The 18,448-nt window shown below is 40.5% G+C and overlaps 1 protein-coding gene across 1 annotated transcript in view; it reads left to right on the top strand.

The window, feature by feature from the left end:
• gnai2a (guanine nucleotide binding protein (G protein), alpha inhibiting activity polypeptide 2a) overlaps positions 1-18,448 on the top strand; it is a 56,484-nt gene that overhangs the window by 1,587 nt on the left and 36,449 nt on the right. The window lies entirely within an intron of this gene.

An 18,448-nucleotide genomic window follows, 5' to 3' on the forward strand; every position in this document is an offset into this window, starting at 1 on the left:
AGAAATGCAGGAATTTCGTCAGGGGAATGTTTTCAGAAGGCTTACAGTCCAAACAGAAGCCAGAAACATCAACCCTGCGCCAAAGAACGTGTTGAAAGTAAAATTTTTGGCAGGGGTTAAGTATTGTAGCCTTGGAGAAAGCTTTATACACGGTGTTGTAATTTCATTGTTTACTTGTGTTTTACTTGGTAATTTACAGCTTTGATGTAACATTGAGGTATTTTTTAATCGAGCCTTTCTATTACCTTTGTTTTGGCTGATTTTTTTCCTCTCTCTGATTTTAAATGCCAAACCAAACCTGTTAGTCATCATTTATAATCAGTGTTGTGCAAGTTACTTCCAAACTAATACATTACAGATTACTTGTTACTGTTATTTAAAAGTAATCCCTTACCTTGCATTACTGTCTCAGAATTGTAATACGTTACATGACTCCTGTATTACTTTTGAGTTACTTTAACCAAAATCACTACAGAAGTAGAACTTAAAGGCGGGGTAACCGATTTACGAATTACGCTTTAGACAACTGAGTCGGGCCGAGTACCAAAACAACCTTGTAGCCAATCAGCAGTAAGGTGCACAGTGCACAGGACGGACATTAGCCGAGCGCTGACGAAAGCGAAAGATGGGGGTAGGGGTGTGTTTGTTTTGGTGATTTGAACATCAACAATGGCGAAGAGAAATCAGACACCCTGCCTTTAACATTCTAAAATGACGAAATGTCTTTGTATTTTTGTATTTTTAAAATACAAAATACTTTTTGCCAATCAACCTCTTTATTAGACTGCTGATTTCTTGAATTAGTGAGGCTATACAAAAATAAATACAAAAAAATACTAAGATTAAATGCATTTAAATACAAAATACTATTACAAAATAATAGTATTTTGTATTTCAAATGGATGTATTTGAAACACTGGCCATCCATGCAGTCTAATAAGGAGGTTGATTGACAAAAAGTATTTTAGTTTGAAAATACAAAAATACTAAGATTAAACGCATTTAAATACAAAATGCATTTTTTTTCAAAGGTATTTAAATACAAAATAGTCCCATCCCATCACTGAACTAGATTATATAGAATTCTAGCTAGTCATCATGTAAACGTTAGCTTACATTGTCATTGCTGCTGGTCACAGGGATCTTGCTAACTAGCTTCCTGAAAGCAGCCCAATGACCCCTCAAAACCCGCCCAAAAGGAATGAAAACTAGCCCAATTATTTTACAGTGTCAAATCAAAGTTAACAACTGCCAAAAGACATTTCTATTGCTATATTTACTTATCCGAATGGTTTCCTAGATATTGTATATATTTTTTGTTCTGTTGAACTCAAAAGATGTTATGGGGGATTTAGGAAAGCAAACAATTCTGGGTCACCTTTGACTACCATTAGAATTTTTTCTGCTATGGTAGTCAATGATGCCAAAGAATTTTCAGTTGCTAACATTCTACCAAATATTTTTGTGTTTAACCGAACAAAGAAATTTATACAGGTTTGGAACAACTAGAGGGTGAGTAATCCATAACAGAATTTTCATTTTTGGGTGGAGGAGTGTCCCTTTAAAAAAGATCCCATGTGTGCTCGAGGCCACGCACGGAAATGGACGAGAAGCGTGTTTTCTCTTCGTAAGACATGCAAAAACTTGCTTAAGAAATAAGCATGGTTAAATATATTGCATATGTATAATGTGTACAAGCACGTCAATGCTTTAGTTGTTCTAGACTGTGTATAGCGCTGCTCAAACGTGATATTTGGCAGCCGGAAGAATCAACTGTTGTACACTCACGCGTGATTTCTTTCATTGTGCAAGGTGACATGCACCTTAGTACGAAACATTGGTAAAAACATAATTCGGATGCATTGTCTAATATCACCGCTATATTTTCCTCTTTGGTTGAGCTGAGCTCCCGCGTCCCTCCCTGTACTGTAGCCTGCCTGTCAGATGCTCGTTCCCCACACTTTTGAGAATGGGTCTCGGTCCTGGAGTTGCCAGGTATTCATCAGAGTATGAATACACATTAAGAATCTCATTAATTAACATTTATCCTTGGAATATAAATAAACATTTTGGCGGCCGCAGTACATTATGAAAGTAGCCCCAAAACCCGCAACCCGCGGCTCCATAATTTTTCCCTCAACTGCATTTTCAAAATAGCCCAATTGTGCGGGAAAACCGTGACCCTGTTAACACTGGCGCTAGGGCTTACAGCGAACCGGGCGGGGCCAATAGCCTCGGACCTCGAGCTCAGAGGCTGAAATCATACATTTTACAATACAAAATACAAAGTTCCACCAGCCAGAGGGAGATGAATGACACCACACACATCTATTCACGAACAGGAAATAGAACTTGCAGGATTTTTGATTTGTTAATGTCTCGCGGGCGAAAAGTTTGTTGTAACGCAAGCGTTACTGAACATGTACAGAGTAAAATATTACTGAAAATTGATTAGTAATGCCTTACACTACTGCGTTACAGCAAAAAGTAATACGTTACTATAATACATTACTTTTGTAACGCATTACTCCCAACACTGTTTATAATGTTGTCTGTACCTCACCAGCAACATGGATTTCAAATAGTGAGTCAATGTTTTATCTGTCTTGAGGGACTCCTGCTTATTTCGAGTTTAACAGTACAGTGAGCTTAAGAATAATGATCCCATGTAAGCTAGTCGCTGTCACTTGCTACATTTAATTGTAGGCCTGAAAATTGTATTGGGTGTACTTTAATAGCAGATGTGGAGTTTAAACACTAGATTAGGGATTTGAGTCACTGTCTATAGAGGTTTAAAATAACGCACAACCACATGCGTTACTTTGGAAGTGGGAAGTGGCATTTCTGGTTGCAAGTGTACCATGTCCTTGAAGACAGAATTGAATGGAATTTCACAGCTTTTTCTGTGTCGGATCAGTTAAAATTTTCCAAAATCCTAAAGCCACATTAACCTGACACAAATGGAAGATGTCACTCTTTGCCTTCAAACACCAAGAAACTATGTCACTAATGTGGTAAATCTCACATGGAGAGATGCATGCCTCCCTTTTACCCATCTGGTCTTTCCTAACTCAAACTTTTGGTTTAGAAGAAGGGATGGTTTGGATGAGTGACTTAACTTCTATTTTTAGGTTGAGCAGATGTAGGAAAAGTTGTATTTCCACGCTTCCAGAACTCTCGAGTTAAGGCCTTAGTGGAAGTTTAAAGCTTTTTGAGTCTATCTGAAGATTTTTAACTAAAATTTAGTTGTAAGATGGTGTAGATGTTTTCTTTTTTCCCATCAGGTTTTGAGAAATTTCTTTCATTTTAGTCAGCCAAGCTGACTTCCAGCACATTTTTACTGTACTTTGTACTATTTTCCGTTATTTACTGTACTTAAAATTATAAAAAATGATTTGCTTTCTTCTGTATTTAGGCCTAATTGTTGTTTTTTTTATTTGCATTTTTTCTGGCAAAAAGCTGCTTGTCCCTTCCAGCTCAATACCCTTGAGCAGTAGCTTTCTGAATGGGCAAGTCTGAACAACCTCAAGTCTGAACATCTCAAGACCTTTTCTTTCTGCATGCTGATTTTACGTGATTTTCTTTTATTTTTAGCAGGTTTATCCACAAGCAGTCATGTTCAATTACATAATCGTTTCCCTATAAAATCCAAAGAATCTCTGCTCTGTAGACCAGAATCATTTTGTATTATATTCTGCCTGGATTTTGGGTAATTTGATAGTGAAGTATGCACTTGTCATGCTTCTCTGATCACATTTGACAGGTTTGACAAAACCCGTTTAAGTGATTTTGGATAAAACCGCGCTTTTGCCTCTGTGCCTCAGCCATCGGGCTTAATAGCGCTGATGGTGATAAGTAGAGCGAGAATAATACACAAACACACAGCCTGTGTGGATTTTTTTACACTGCTACTGTACCGACAAATAAATGCAGGCGGGCATTTGGCAAATAGCCTTAAAACAAACACACACACAAAAAAAATCCCATTAAGCCCCTTTTGGGCATGAGAGATGACTGAAGCAGTGTTACTCTTCCCTGTCATCGTGGTTTTAATGGTCCTTCACCACATGGAAATCACGCTTTGCATTTGCATGCTTTATTTACCATCTGTGTTGGTCGGGTAGTGGAAAAAGCCGGCCGGTTTGTTTAAGATTCCGCTATAAAGCTGTCACTGGTCTAAAGTCAAGTTATGTGCGTCTGCCTCAGATTATTATGTATTATATACATATGTGTATAAATAGACTCAGAGTTGGGCTGATTTATTATGTTAGTAGTAGTTGGTGTGTTAGTTATAATATAGGTTTGAAGGGCTTCACTGTATGATTACAGGGTGAGGTAATAGCAGGTTGTGTGCGTGGACGTGGGTGTGTGTATATGGCATGTGTATGTGATCTCTAAGTGCTACTGACAAGACTGCGTCTGTTTCTTACAGCATATAGTTATGGTTCAAGGATTGACCCAGCCTTGCTTTTCCACTTATTGGTATGAAGTGGAACTCAGGATGTAGCCATGGGCTTTGTTTTTAATGTGATATGTACATTTATTTTACACAGTCAGGAGCATTTGGTGTCAGGCATTAAATCTTTCTTATAGCAGATCTTTGATCGCCGTAAGGTAGCTCTTATATGCAAGAGACCTAATCCTTTCTGATGTCCTTTTAAGTTACTATTAAAAATGTTATATGACATTACCATGCCTGTTTTACCAGTTTACAGAGCTGATGAAATCCGTTTTTAATGTCAGAGGGCTCAGTGATCCATCACCATGTGCTCAACTATTTCCATCAAGCAAGGTCAAAATGCTCATTGAGTCCCATTGCTGTAGTTAGTGTTCATACCGTACTTTCTTTGATTATGAGAAACAGGTTTGCATTCACATTATTTTTATATCAGATCTTTTCGTAAAAATCTTTATGTAACTTCAAAAGATAACCAGAGCCCAGTTGAACTTATTCTGTGGGGCAGTGAAGTGTAATATTTACCTAGAAAGTCCTCTGGGTTCCTAGAGGTGCTTTGTTGAAGAGGTCATGGGTTTTGTTTGATAAATTCATTAAACAGTAAAGACAAGTGTAGTTTTTTACCTAAGCTTTTGTATCTACTGGATATCTAAGCAGACTTGTGAAAAGCAATTTCCTGTGTCACTCAGAGGATATTTCAATTAAAGAGGTGTTCCTCTTTTTTGTTATTTGGCACCTGTGATGGATGGGCAGTATGGCAGTAAGCCATACCACCTTGATCTTCTTTAAAGAGTTTTTGCGTGCCATAAATTTCAATTACTTATTATTACATTTACACTACTATTACATTATTAAATGTATGAATGCACAGGGAGTAACAGCTCTCTCCTTTGGCAAATCTTCTAAATGCTAATAGGATTTTATCAAGCATTCATTTTTGAGAGTTAAGGTCTTTGCACATACAGTCCGAAATGTTCGTATGCGTTTTTCGTATTTTGCTCTTGTTTGTACGGTGTCTCAAAATGCTTGACGGATGCGAAAAACGCATAAAATCGAACCCGTTCCGAATTTTTTTATGACGGACGAAAATATCTGAGGCAGTGTGTAAATGTGATTGACATAACGTGAGGTCGTATTTATTTTTTAACGTGCGGAAATTTCGGATGCAAATTTCAGATTCAATGTGCAATGGGCTTTAGCCAACTTGAAGAGCTTTCAGTTTTCTTAAAGGAACTGTTCACCCCCCCCAAAAACTATCTTGATTTACTTACGTTTGTGGTGATCCCAATCCATATAGCTTTTTTTCTGTATAGAACACAATAGGATATTATTAGCAGATTGTCCTCACCATTGTATTAAGGAACAGAGTGTATTTAATGTACAAATGACATGAGGATGAGTTTGTATTTGTGAACTATTATATTACTTGATGTTCTGTGGCTGGTGCTTGGTCAGCTTTATGGGTTTTTGTTGCAGATCCACTGGGGGATAGATGTTGATCAAACCCATCATTTGGTTTGACAGTGTGTTCAGATTGTATTCATGCACACACCCTGAACAGAGACACATGCTTTCCATATCGGTGAAAGAAAACAATGACATTATAGATAACATTTTCTACAGACTGCAAGTCTCTTGCAAAGCCTCATGGGGTTTTCCTTCTGGCCTGTTCTATTCTCTTTAGAACTGATATGATTATATTCTTCAAACTTGGTACTCATTATGTTGCCATATAGGGTTTGAGAGTTGAAAACCGCCCCTTGTAAGATAACAATCTGGCTCAATTTTACACCAGGCCCAGAGTTCTGACTTAAGCCTGCCTCCATGTGGTAACACGACGCTCTGCCACACTGTTGTAAGACCAGTAAAAACATTGACATAAATGTGCGAAGTTCCCAGATATTAGGGCACGGGGCTAGCCATCTTTCCGTTTGTGTGGGAGGGACAAGATGACTTTGATATTGTGCAGGCCTGGTTTGCTGAGAATAAAGATAGCCGAAAGATGTGTCCGATATTTTACATGCTATTGAACGCAGGACGCATGCTGGAACATGTGGCATACCCTTTATACATGCAAGCTGCACATACAACGTTACTCTCTTTCTGTGAGTGAACGACTGCATGAGTGCATCACTGAATGTCCGTCTGCTCCACTGAGCCGTCTCGTTTTGCCTGCGAGGAGAGATAGCGAGAGCGAGAACTCTTTGTTTACTTCAGTCTGACCCATAAGGACCATCGACGTGCAGCTATTGTAAACTGTTGACTGGGAAAGCACATTGAAAAAATGGCTATGTGGATTCCTTGCCAGAGGATCGCTGAAATGTACTGACCAGAAGTTCATAACTTCTTTTACGTCACCAGGGAGGTCAAAGGTCACCTTTAGGTTTACATTTTCTGGTTTGCCTCAGGAAGTAGCTGACCCTTACACATTACTCATTTTAATATGCAAGCTTCCTTTATGCAATGAGTGGTGAAGTTATGATGTATTAAGGTGAGGTAACTCTATTGGTAGCTTCTCATTTTGTGGGTTGTGAGGCAGCTACATTTTCTTTTGAGCTAAAGTAAAGATGATCTTTATAGAAACAACAACATGGTTGATTGTAGATTTGTAAAGCTGGGGGTTATGTAATGTTCCAGACACTGCATTGCATTTAAACATCAATCAAGTAATTTATTTACATCTGTTTTATACGTCACATTAATTAAAATAGGTTGTGAAGATCATTTAGATTTACTTCTAAAGAGATTATTGTATTACCAGAGTTTTATCGTTTATTACGCTAATCACCAAAGGGGTCATATGGTGCAAATACGTGTTTTTCTGTGTCTTTGGTGTGTTATAAGTTGCCCATGCATGTATTAGACACTTAAAATTGCAAAAATTAAAGTGTCGGAACAAAAGATGCATTCTATCTAAAAGCGAATGCTCACCCAGACCTGCCTGAAACGCCTCGTGTAACCACACCCCCACAAATCCACCTCAGTTCATGGTATGATATGACTAAGACCGCCCAAATGTATACGCAAGTAAGGTGGGCGTACCTGTCAGTACAATCACTTTGGAACCTGATGTTCCAAATATGGTAAGAGGCGTTACATTTCCGTCACACGCTTGCAGTATTCGACCAATCACCACACACTGGTTAACTGGCCTATCATAGGACACCTTGCTTTTCAGAGTGATGAGCTTTGTAAAAAATCCACTCACTGATTTCTCTCTGCTGGTTCATTAAACTGGTCTGTCTCTTACACAGCTAGGCAGAGAGTGAGACAGTGCGATGATGCAGCACTGGCAGGTCTTTGTTCTCGAGTCTGTGGGGCATGTAGTGATGGTGCCAGCTTCTTGGGAGAAGAAAGATCCGTCTGCCCTGTCGCCGAGGTGCAGGGTGGAGGGAGTGAAAATGAAGAACCCTAGAATTCCCTTTTCCTTTACAGCCTTTTTTTCTCTCACTCACCCACTAATCCTTGCGCTTCTGTTTACAGAGCTATGCACAAGAACGAGCCGTTCATTAGGGAAAACACGTACGGCGGAGTCTTCAATGAACACTTGTCGAGTGTTGTGTCGTGAAGTGTGCATTAGCAAACTCTAGATTCATGCGTTTGGGTGGCCTGTGGCGTTTTGGTGCAGCGCAGTGGTAATATTGGATTTCCGGGGCCATGTGGCCAGGCAGGGTCTGGTTTCGTTTAAACGTTCTGTCCTAACCCCCATGGCCGACGATGGGCCCTAATTGTTATAACGTCTTCCTTTTCAATTTTGATTTAGTGGCCGCTCAACAAGCACAGCTTGTGCTTCTGCCCCTCACTTGGCTCTTTCTCCCTCATTCGGTCAATTCAGCTGTTCAAGTCCAATTGTTTTTAATTATCATGAAGAGGCTGGAGCTCGTATACGGCCACGTCATGCTTGCTAACTGTAGCCTGTGCTCCCTAGTCTTGAGAAGTTTATTTTTGTTATATACCCAGATCTCTCGAGGTGGCACAAAACTGACAGCCATATATAGAGTGGTTTTATTGCATTCTCAACCACAGAAACCATTTACTCTTAACCCTTGTTTAAAAAAAAACTGGTGCTGGAGGAATGATGTCATTTCCTGCATAGTCCCCAAACCACTTCCTCTTTTGCCTCGTCTCAGTCAGTGCTAAGACTGAGGTTGGTGCTGCCCCTTTGTTCATTTGATTCAGAAAGCGAACACTCCCATCCTGTTGAACGCTTCGCACTTGTACGTGACAAATTGTCGACACAGCTCTTTTATTGTAACTGCCCCATTTTTGCCCTGCTCATGGCTGAAAGTTTTGCTTTGCTTGTCTGTTTATAACCATCATTAGTTACTTTCTATTTGAATGTCATCATTAATGTTATAATAAAAATAGACACTGTACAGTCTATAGTTGGGTAAACCTCATTGTCGTTTCTTGTACTAGACTGTTAGAGATAGAAATTATAGTTGGTTCAGCTGTTTTAAGTTGACTCTATTGGCCAGTAAATCAAAAGAACACACAAATCACTGACAAATGTATCTAATTTAAAGTAGTGAAAATAGAAATGTTATTAGGAAGTTAACTCTCCTGTTGTACTGAACATCTCAAAGTTGTGACTACTTCTCCCTTCCATTTATTTTCAAGCACATTAAATGGCTATTAGTGCGTTTAGAGCTGCTTGATTATGACAAAAATCATAATCCCGATTATTTTGGCCAATATTGAGATCAAGATTACTCACAGACTTTGGAAATAACATAGAAAAAAGAATAAAACTTGTCTTTTAAATTGAATTAAACTGAAAAAAATGAATGTAAAGAAATAGCACAGCTGAACTGCTGTAAAGGAAGGGTGCACTGTGGATTTATACCACAAGAAAAAAGAGGATTCTTGCCAAATGGAATGCAGCACAATAATCGTATAAACTTCGATCATTTTGTTTTTGTAATTGTTGAAGGCCAAAGTTGACGATTATGATTAATTGCACAGCCGTAGACATAATTAGAACAGACATGCTTAAAGTCAGACTTTAGCATCAGAGGTGGTGTCTTTTTTCTTTCACGCTCAAAATCATTGTCAAAATTATTCTGTGCACAGAACTAATGACCACGTCAATGTATTTCTTTACTTTTCATGCAAAACCTGATGTTAGGTAATACTGGTTTTAAATATGATGGATTTATATGCATATATATTTGGAGAGGCCCTCAGTGCTAGATGTACAGAATATTTTGCAGCACTTCATGTATTCATCACATTTCCTTGCTTTTTGTTACAAACTGAGGCTTTCGCAAGCAAAGAGGAAGTGCTTGTAAGTTTATTACGAGACCCATCCAGTTTCGTTTGCATGTGCAAAACCTTTCACTTCCATCCTGTTTTTAGGACTGAACACGCATGCAAACGTCAACTGGTTTTATGTGTGTTGATAGTATGTCTAGAGAAGGTTGGTTTCTGACAAATCTGTAATTACACCTTGGATTGTCATCTCTGGTGCAGTGAGGGAGCTCTGCTGATGTAACTGTTACTTAGATCTGTTCTGCAGGATTAGATAAATTTCAGGAAACCTTTCATGTCAGAGCAATAGCTTTGCGGGCAGCTCTCCAACACATCGTACTGGCGTTACAGGCAACCAGAGTCTGATTCAATGTTCTTTCCCACTCCTGTTCCCTTCTCTCCTCTCCTGTTACTTCCCGTCTGTACTGTACTGTCATATCCTATAAGGCAGAAATTCCCTAAACTATTATATTTACAATGAAAAGATTGCAGTTCTGTGCCTGTATAGCTGATAAGGTAGCCCGGGCAGGGCATGGCGCCCAGTAATGCCCTAGAGAAGTTACACACACAATCACTGGCTCTGCCTTTGTGCAACATGAAATCCCTTTTTTAGGTGCTTTTTTCGTTTGAAAACTGGAAGATGTTAAGCATGTTTTTCTGTGTTTGTTGCAACTCATAAATGCTGTGACCTATTCTGGACCCAAACGCCCATATGATTATGGAGATGAGCTTATCTTTGGGAAATAACAAACTGTAAACTCCACTTTGACCTGAACTGTGGTTCATTAGTTGTGCTTGCTAAAGTTCTGTTGCTCATATTATAGTTTAGGGTTTGATTAAATGATGGATCATAAATGATGCGTCTTGTTTAGAAAAGGTGTACGATCAGACTTTTGCTGTTGTGATACACTGTTACTGTGTGGAATTAAAGTTAAATAATGATTTAAAAGGTTCATTTTAAACTCATCTGAGCTTATTGTTACCGTGCTGCTATATTAGTCACTGTGGTGCCCATGAAGGGGTAATTAAGCATAGTGCCCAATGAAGTGTGCATCACTGGTCTGCTAGGTCGTAGAGTTTACGCCTGCCCCCAGACTTCGATAGTTACATTTAATCTCAAAAACTGCCTCGCACTTGGGGTCAAAAATTCTTCTTCTAGATGAAAATGGATGCATGCTCTGTCTATGAATATTACCATTGTGTCTTCTGTCTTTAACCTGCATTAAACCTCCAGTAAAAACATCTCGGAGTCCAGGGTAGGAGGAAACGGCTCATTATTTCACTTGAGGAAACACAGTATGAGGGCCCCTAACCACCTCTCCGAGCTCTTCAGTCTCTCTTTAGCTTGAGTGGACATTTATCCCATTTTTCTCAATATGGTCAGAAATGACACTCAATTTAAAGATTGCAGCAAAGACTTTTGCAGTTGTACTTGTCGTTTTCCTGAGTTACACCACTTCCTGCTTACAACCTCCTGCTTTGATCCTAGACAGACGGCAGAAGAACCACAGTATTCTGACTCGCAATCCGACAAGCTCAGGTGATTCGTTCCCAAGATAACTTAAATTATTTCGTTTTTTTGGATACTTGTAGGTGGTGAAAGGCGCTACAGCTGTCTGAATCAGCGCCCTCTTATCACAGACAGCCGCTCCTGTCATCAGCCTGCGACTGAGAGGGTGATTACAAGATGGATTAAGAAAGAACTTCAGCTGAATGATGGGAAAATCCCTTAATGTTTGATTAGACGGGGACGCAGAAATAAAGACAGGCTGTACTGATAAACACGCTGCCTACTGTATGATATATAGCTAAAACGGGGGAATGAATTGCAGTAAATGTGAATGTTTGAGATGACTTAATTAAATTTCTTATTGATTTAATTTTTTAATTGTCGTTTCAAGAAACAAGATGACTATACCTGGACATTTTTGTCAGATTTTCACATTTGCAAATTTTGGCTACAGTTTCATGCACAAAACAAATGTAAAAACAGTCTAGTAATATCTTGTTTTTATGTTTTGAGTCACAAAAAAGCCACAGATCATATCCAAGTTTGTGTAAGAATGGAAAGGAGATTATAGCTAGGGAGTAGAATGATAGTGTCGTTAACAGACCTAATCTGTGGTTGGCGTGTATTGAAGCGTCATAACATCAATACTTTAAATGCACTTTTCCTAACAAATCCCAACATCACTTTATACATGTCTCAGAAAGACAGCGAGACCTGCCTGTGTGTGGAGGGGAGACAGTGTAGCAAAAGAGAAAATGGGAGGCATTTCAGTTGGTGAAGAAAGAAGGGTGAACGAAAAGGAGAGTGTGTTTGGGGTTGGAAAGGGTGCAGGATGCAGCTGGGGCTGAGGCCTTTGTGATTTGTAATTATGTCGTGCTCAACAGGCCCGTAGTTTTGTGCTCTGCTGCAAAAAGACTCTTTGTGGGGTAGCATAACGTGAGCCGACTGTGAAAACCGGCGAGAGAGGGAGGGAAATAGTGAGGCAACCCTCAAGATCCACCCACATCATGAGAGAGAAAGTGAGTGAAAGGTAACTTGGCAAAGACCTGCCCCCCTGAAGTTGTCTGAGACTTCAAAATTGATCTTCGACTCCTGTAACTCCTCAATTACGTTTGCTTGATTTTGTTTGTGTTCTGTAGTGCTATAAAACTGATGATTGTTGATCAAAAGTTCTGCCCTGCGTAAATTTATGGCACTTCATAAAGGTTTGCTAAGAATACCTACCGCTGTACCTTTGAACGGCCTGTGTCCACCGCTGCTGGGCTAATCATTAGCTGAGGGCAGCTGTGTTTCACACCAGTCCTGCAGCAGATGGCAACATGGAGATCAATAATGGCAGCAAACATAGACACTCTGGGCGAGTAACCTCAGTAGGGCTGGGCGATAGATATCGCTATTCACACTAATTATACATGTCTAAATCGATTCTGAAATCGATTCTGTTTTCTGTGATCAGTAGGAAGTACTGCTCGATCTAAAATCACTACGAGATTGAGTCGTTTATAATGTGCATTTGAAAAAGCGACAGTCGTCAAACATCATCATTATAAATATACTTTATTATCATGAAAATACCTGAAAAGGTTTGAAGAACAGAGATAGAATATGACCATTGGCTTTTCCTGGAAATCGTTCTTCTGTTTCCCATATTCAGAGTTTCTGCATGAGAGCGCACTCTGGCTTTTGGATGTTGCGCATTTAACCGTAATTCATTGAGCAAACTGAGCATAAGAAATGGACGATGTATCGCCCAGCCCTACACTATTTACTTTTTGATTATACTTTACTTTTTAATAATGACACCAAATATCTAGGATCATCATACTTGAAAAAGGATTTTTGGCTGTTTTCTTGCAGTCATATTAACAATTTTGCTTGTCCTTGAAGTTTAGTATTTGAATCATACCTTTAGTGGTCCACTTAGTCGATATACAGTGGCTTGCAAAAGTATTCATCCCCCTTCATTTTATTCACATTTTGTTATGCTGCTGCCTTATCTTAAACTACTTTAAATGATTATTTTTTACATTAATCTACACTCCATGCACAATGACAAAACAAAAAACTGATTTTTGACAGCTTTGCAAATTTATAAAAAATAAAAAACAAAAATAAGTACATTGTATAAGTATTCATACCCTCAACTCAGAAAATGGTTATAGCACCTTTACAGACTCTAATCTTTTTGGGTATGATGTGAAAAGCTTTACACATCTGCATTTGGCAATTTTCTGTCATTCTTTTCCTCAGATCCTTTCAAAGTCTGTCAGGTTGGATGGAGATCATCAGTAGACAGACATTTTCAGGTTTCTACAGAGATGTTCAGTTGGGTTCAAGCTAGGGCTGCAACAACTAATCGATAAAATCGATAATAATCGATAATGAAATTCGTTGTCAACGAATTTCATTATCGATTAGTTGGTCTGTGACGTCACTTGACGTCACGTAGTTATAAATCAAGCGTGTCTTCTTCCCTTTTAAAATGACCATTTTAGATGTGTCTCTCCGTGCAGCATGAGCTGCGCAGTTTTAAAGTCACACTTGTCTCTCCGTGCAGCATGAGCTGCGCAGTTTTAAAGTCACACTTGTCTCTCGGTGCAGTGCGAGGTGTGCAGTTTTAAGTCACACGTGTCTCTTCGTGCAGCGCGAGGTGCGCAGTTTTAAAGTCACACGTGTCTCTTCGTGTAGCGCGAGGTGCGCAGTTTTAAAGTCACACGTGTCTCTTCGTGCAGCGCGAGGTGCGCAGTTTTAAAGTCAGACGTGTCTCTTCGTGCAGCGCGAGGTGCGCAGTTTTAAAGTCAGACGTGTCTCTCAGTGCAGCGCGAGGTGTGCAGTTTTAAAGTCACACGTGTCTCTTCGTGCAGCGTGAGGTGTGCAGTTTTAAAGTCACACGTGTCTCTCCGTGCTGTGCGAGGTACGCAGTTTTAAAGTCACGTGTCTCTCAGTGCAGCGCGAGGTGCGCAGTTTTAAAGTCACGTGTCTCTCAGTGCAGCGCGAGGTGCGCAGTTTTAAAGTCACGTGTCTCTCAGTGCAGCGCGAGGTGCGCAGTTTTAAAGTCACACGTGTCTCTCCGTGGATGCGTCTCTCTGTGCGGCACAAGTTGTGCTGTTTTAAAGTCAGACGTGTCTCTCGGTGCATACGTCTCTCCGTGCAGTGTGAGGTGCGCAGTTTTAGAGTCAGACGTGTTCTCAGTGCAACGCGAGGTGTGCATTTAGTAAACGCACGCACGTGTTTGTCGGCATGCGCTAGAGGTGGTGTGCAGTGAAGTCCTGCGTGTTTTCAAGTTGCGCGCGGTGTGAGGTTTAAGATCAGGTGCTCTGGGTTTCATCAGTCAGTGGTGAAGTAAGGGTATTGTGAGGGTTGAGTTACTGAGTAGCTGTTGTGCTTAACGTGAGACGCTGTTTGTAGTGAACTGGTACTTTCTTGTGAAGGTATATTTTTTTTGGGTATGTGATTTATACCTTCACTATCCATCTTTGACGAACAAATATATCTTTTTTATCATATTTAGGTAAGTAGAAAATGGTTTCTATGCAGCGGGGTTTCCTGTGTGCGCAATTTATCTGGCTTGCGATCTGCCAGGACCTTTTACTGTTGCCAAGTATTTCAGTTTTTCTAAGCTCGCGGTTTTCCGGCAAACTTTGAATGGCCATTTGGCAGATTATTTTAACGCAAATCTGGCAACTCTGGGATCTTCCCCGCTAAACTAATGTAAACGTAGGCGCTGCTACATCGACAGCGCCTACGTTTAAAAGCTCTAAAAAGACAAATAGAACAACAAAAGACGAAAAGGGCACATGTTAAAGTGTGGTGTAATCATCTGTGGGTTACGATCAGTCAAAGATCATAGAAACATTGTCATGAAAATGATCGGCATAACGGCTAAACGGTAAATAAGCATCACATACACCTTGAGCTACGCGTGCGTGTTAACTTCTGATCTGCTGCTATATCATTTAAAGCGATTTGGAAAATGAATGATGTTTTTACTAAAGTAACTATAGTTGAAGTATTCCTGTTGAAATAAAAACAATAGAACCCTGCGCAAAATACAACAGAAAATGTAATGGATTTAATGGTTATAATGGGAATTGTACTATGGATACTTGTTGTCTACTTGTATGTGATGGATTCTATTGATGGGATGGTAAATCCTATTGGAATAAAACCCAAAACACACTACAAAGAGGAAATTAATTTAAAAATCTCATTCTAATTAAAAAAATCATTGTTTTTTTCAGCAGGGATGGTATTTGCAGTAAAACCACAGTATCCACAAATTTACCATTTTCTATATATAGGAACCATACTCCAATTAATAATCTTTAGTAAAACCACAGCAACTAAACATACCATAGTTTCATTATACTAGCTATAGTTTATGTTTGTAGTTAAATTATGGTAATACAAATGGTAATAAATCCAACAAACACATGGCTTCTACACTTTACTATTTACAAGAAACTTACTACTTACTGGTAAATTGCTGCTAAAACTGGTAAAGGGAATAGACAAAATAAAAGAACACTGCTCATAAATACATATAGGCCTAGGGGGCTAATGAAGATAATTAGGCTAAATGATCATACAGGATTACATCTAAACTAAACATAATGTATGTGTGCTAAACATATAAAGCTCTTAAAGGAGTTGCTCACTGCAAAATTTGCCCCCATTGACTTTCCATAGTAGGAATAAAAATGACTATGGAAAGTCAATGGGGGCAAATTTTGAAGTGAACTACTCCTTTAATACAACTGATACTGTGAGCTACTCAGTATATTCAGTAGGTTGCTTCAGAGGCATAAGGTATACGACAATAAAACAATGCACAACTGACATAAAGGAAATTTACTTTTAATACTTGAGTACTTTTAAAAGCACGTACTTCTGTACTTTTACTTAAGTAAGAATCTGTCTTTACAACTTTTACTTGTAGTGGAGTAATATTTGACCAGTAGTATCTGTACTTTCACTCAAGTAAGGAAGTTGTGTACTTCGTCGCTGTACTCATGCAGCGAGTGTGCGTTACGTCAGACGTTCTTCAAGTGCAGCGGGGTGGAGTGTTTTAAAGTCACACGTGTCTCTTGTGCAGCGCGAGGTGCGCAGTTTTAAAGTCACACGTGTCTCTCCGTGCAGCGCGAGGTGCGCAGTTTTAAAGTCACACGTGTCTCTCACGTGCAGCGCGAGGTGCGCAGTTTTAAAGTCACACGTGTCTCTCCGTGCAGCGCGAGGTGCGCAGTTTTAAAGTCACACGTGTCTCTCCGTGCAGCGCGAGGTGCGCAGTTTTAAAGTCACACGTGTCTCTCACGTGCAGCGCGAGGTGCGCAGTTTTAAAGTCACACGTGTCTCTCGTGCAGCGCGAGGTGCGCAGTTTTAAAGTCACACGTGTCTCTCGTGCAGCGCGAGGTGCGCAGTTTTAAAGTCACACGTGTCTCTCGTGCAGCGCGAGGTGCGCAGTTTTAAAGTCACACGTGTCTCTCGTGCAGCGCGAGGTGCGCAGTTTTAAAGTCACACGTGTCTCTCGTGCAGCGCGAGGTGCGCAGTTTTAAAGTCACACGTGTCTCTCGTGCAGCGCGAGGTGCGCAGTTTTAAAGTCACACGTGTCTCTCGTGCAGCGCGAGGTGCGCAGTTTTAAAGTCACACGTGTCTCTCCGTGCAGCGCGAGGTGCGCAGTTTTAAAGTCACACGTGTCTCTCCGTGCAGCGCGAGGTGCGCAGTTTTAAAGTCACACGTGTCTCTCGTGCAGCGCGAGGTGCGCAGTTTTAAAGTCACACGTGTCTCTCCGTGCAGCGCGAGGTGCGCAGTTTTAAAGTCACACGTGTCTCTCCGTGCAGCGCGAGGTGCGCAGTTTTAAAGTCACACGTGTCTCTCCGTGCAGCGCGAGGTGCGCAGTTTTAAAGTCACACGTGTCTCTCCGTGCAGCGCGAGGTGCGCAGTTTTAAAGTCACACGTGTCTCTCGTGCAGCGCGAGGTGCGCAGTTTTAAAGTCACACGTGTCTCTCGTGCAGCGCGAGGTGCGCAGTTTTAAAGTCACACGTGTCTCTCGTGCAGCGCGAGGTGCGCAGTTTTAAAGTCACACGTGTCTCTCGTGCAGCGCGAGGTGCGCAGTTTTAAAGTCACACGTGTCTCTCCGTGCAGCGCGAGGTGCGCAGTTTTAAAGTCACACGTGTCTCTCCGTGCAGCGCGAGGTGCGCAGTTTTAAAGTCACACGTGTCTCTCCGTGCAGCGCGAGGTGCGCAGTTTTAAAGTCACACGTGTCTCTCGTGCAGCGCGAGGTGCGCAGTTTTAAAGTCACACGTGTCTCTCCGTGCAGCGCGAGGTGCGCAGTTTTAAAGTCACACGTGTCTCTCCGTGCAGCGCGAGGTGCGCAGTTTTAAAGTCACACGTGTCTCTCCGTGCAGCAGCGAGGTGCGCAGTTTTAAAGTCAGACGTGTTCTGCATGCATCTCTTCAAGCTGCGCAGTTTTAAAGTTTAAAGGGGAGAGGTGTTTTGACAAAATTAGAATATGTAATACACCCAATTTGTGGTCTTTGTAACTTTGCAAGAATAGCCAGATGGTGGAGTGTTGCGTGATGTTTGTCTCTATAGTTTCTCCCTCTCCTATATGATCATGGAGCTCAACCAGAGTAATCATCAGCTTCTTGGTCACCGCTCTAACCACGACCCTTCCTCATCGATGGCTCAGTTTGGACAGGAGGTCAGCCATAGAGTCTGGTGGTTCCAAACCTCTTTCATTGAGGATAAATGGAGGCTACTGCTTCTGTGAACCTTCAATACAGCAGATTTTTTTCAGAAGTCTTCCCCAGATCTGTGCCTTGATACAATCCTGTCTCAAAGCTCTACTGGCAGTTCTTTTGACCTCATGTCTTGGTTTTTACTTTGATATGCATTTTCAGCTGTTGCACCCTTTATAGAGAGGTATGTGCCGCTCCAAATCATACTTATTCAATTGAATTTGGCACAGGTTAACTCCACTCGAAGTGTATAAACATCAACAAGCAAAACTAATGCTTCTGAGCTAAATTTCAAGTGTCCCAGAAAAGGGTATGAATACTTATGCAATGTACTTATTTTTGTTTTTATTTTTAATAAATTTGCAAAGCTGTCAAAAATCAGTTTTTTGTTTTGTCATTATTGTGCATGGAGTGTAGATTAATGTAAAAAAAATAATCATTTAAAGTAGTTTAAGATAAGGCAGCAGCATAACAAAATGTGAATAAAATGAAGGG

This window comes from Triplophysa rosa, linkage group LG20 (genome assembly GCF_024868665.1).
Source record: "Triplophysa rosa linkage group LG20, Trosa_1v2, whole genome shotgun sequence".
Lineage (NCBI taxonomy): Eukaryota > Metazoa > Chordata > Actinopteri > Cypriniformes > Nemacheilidae > Triplophysa > Triplophysa rosa.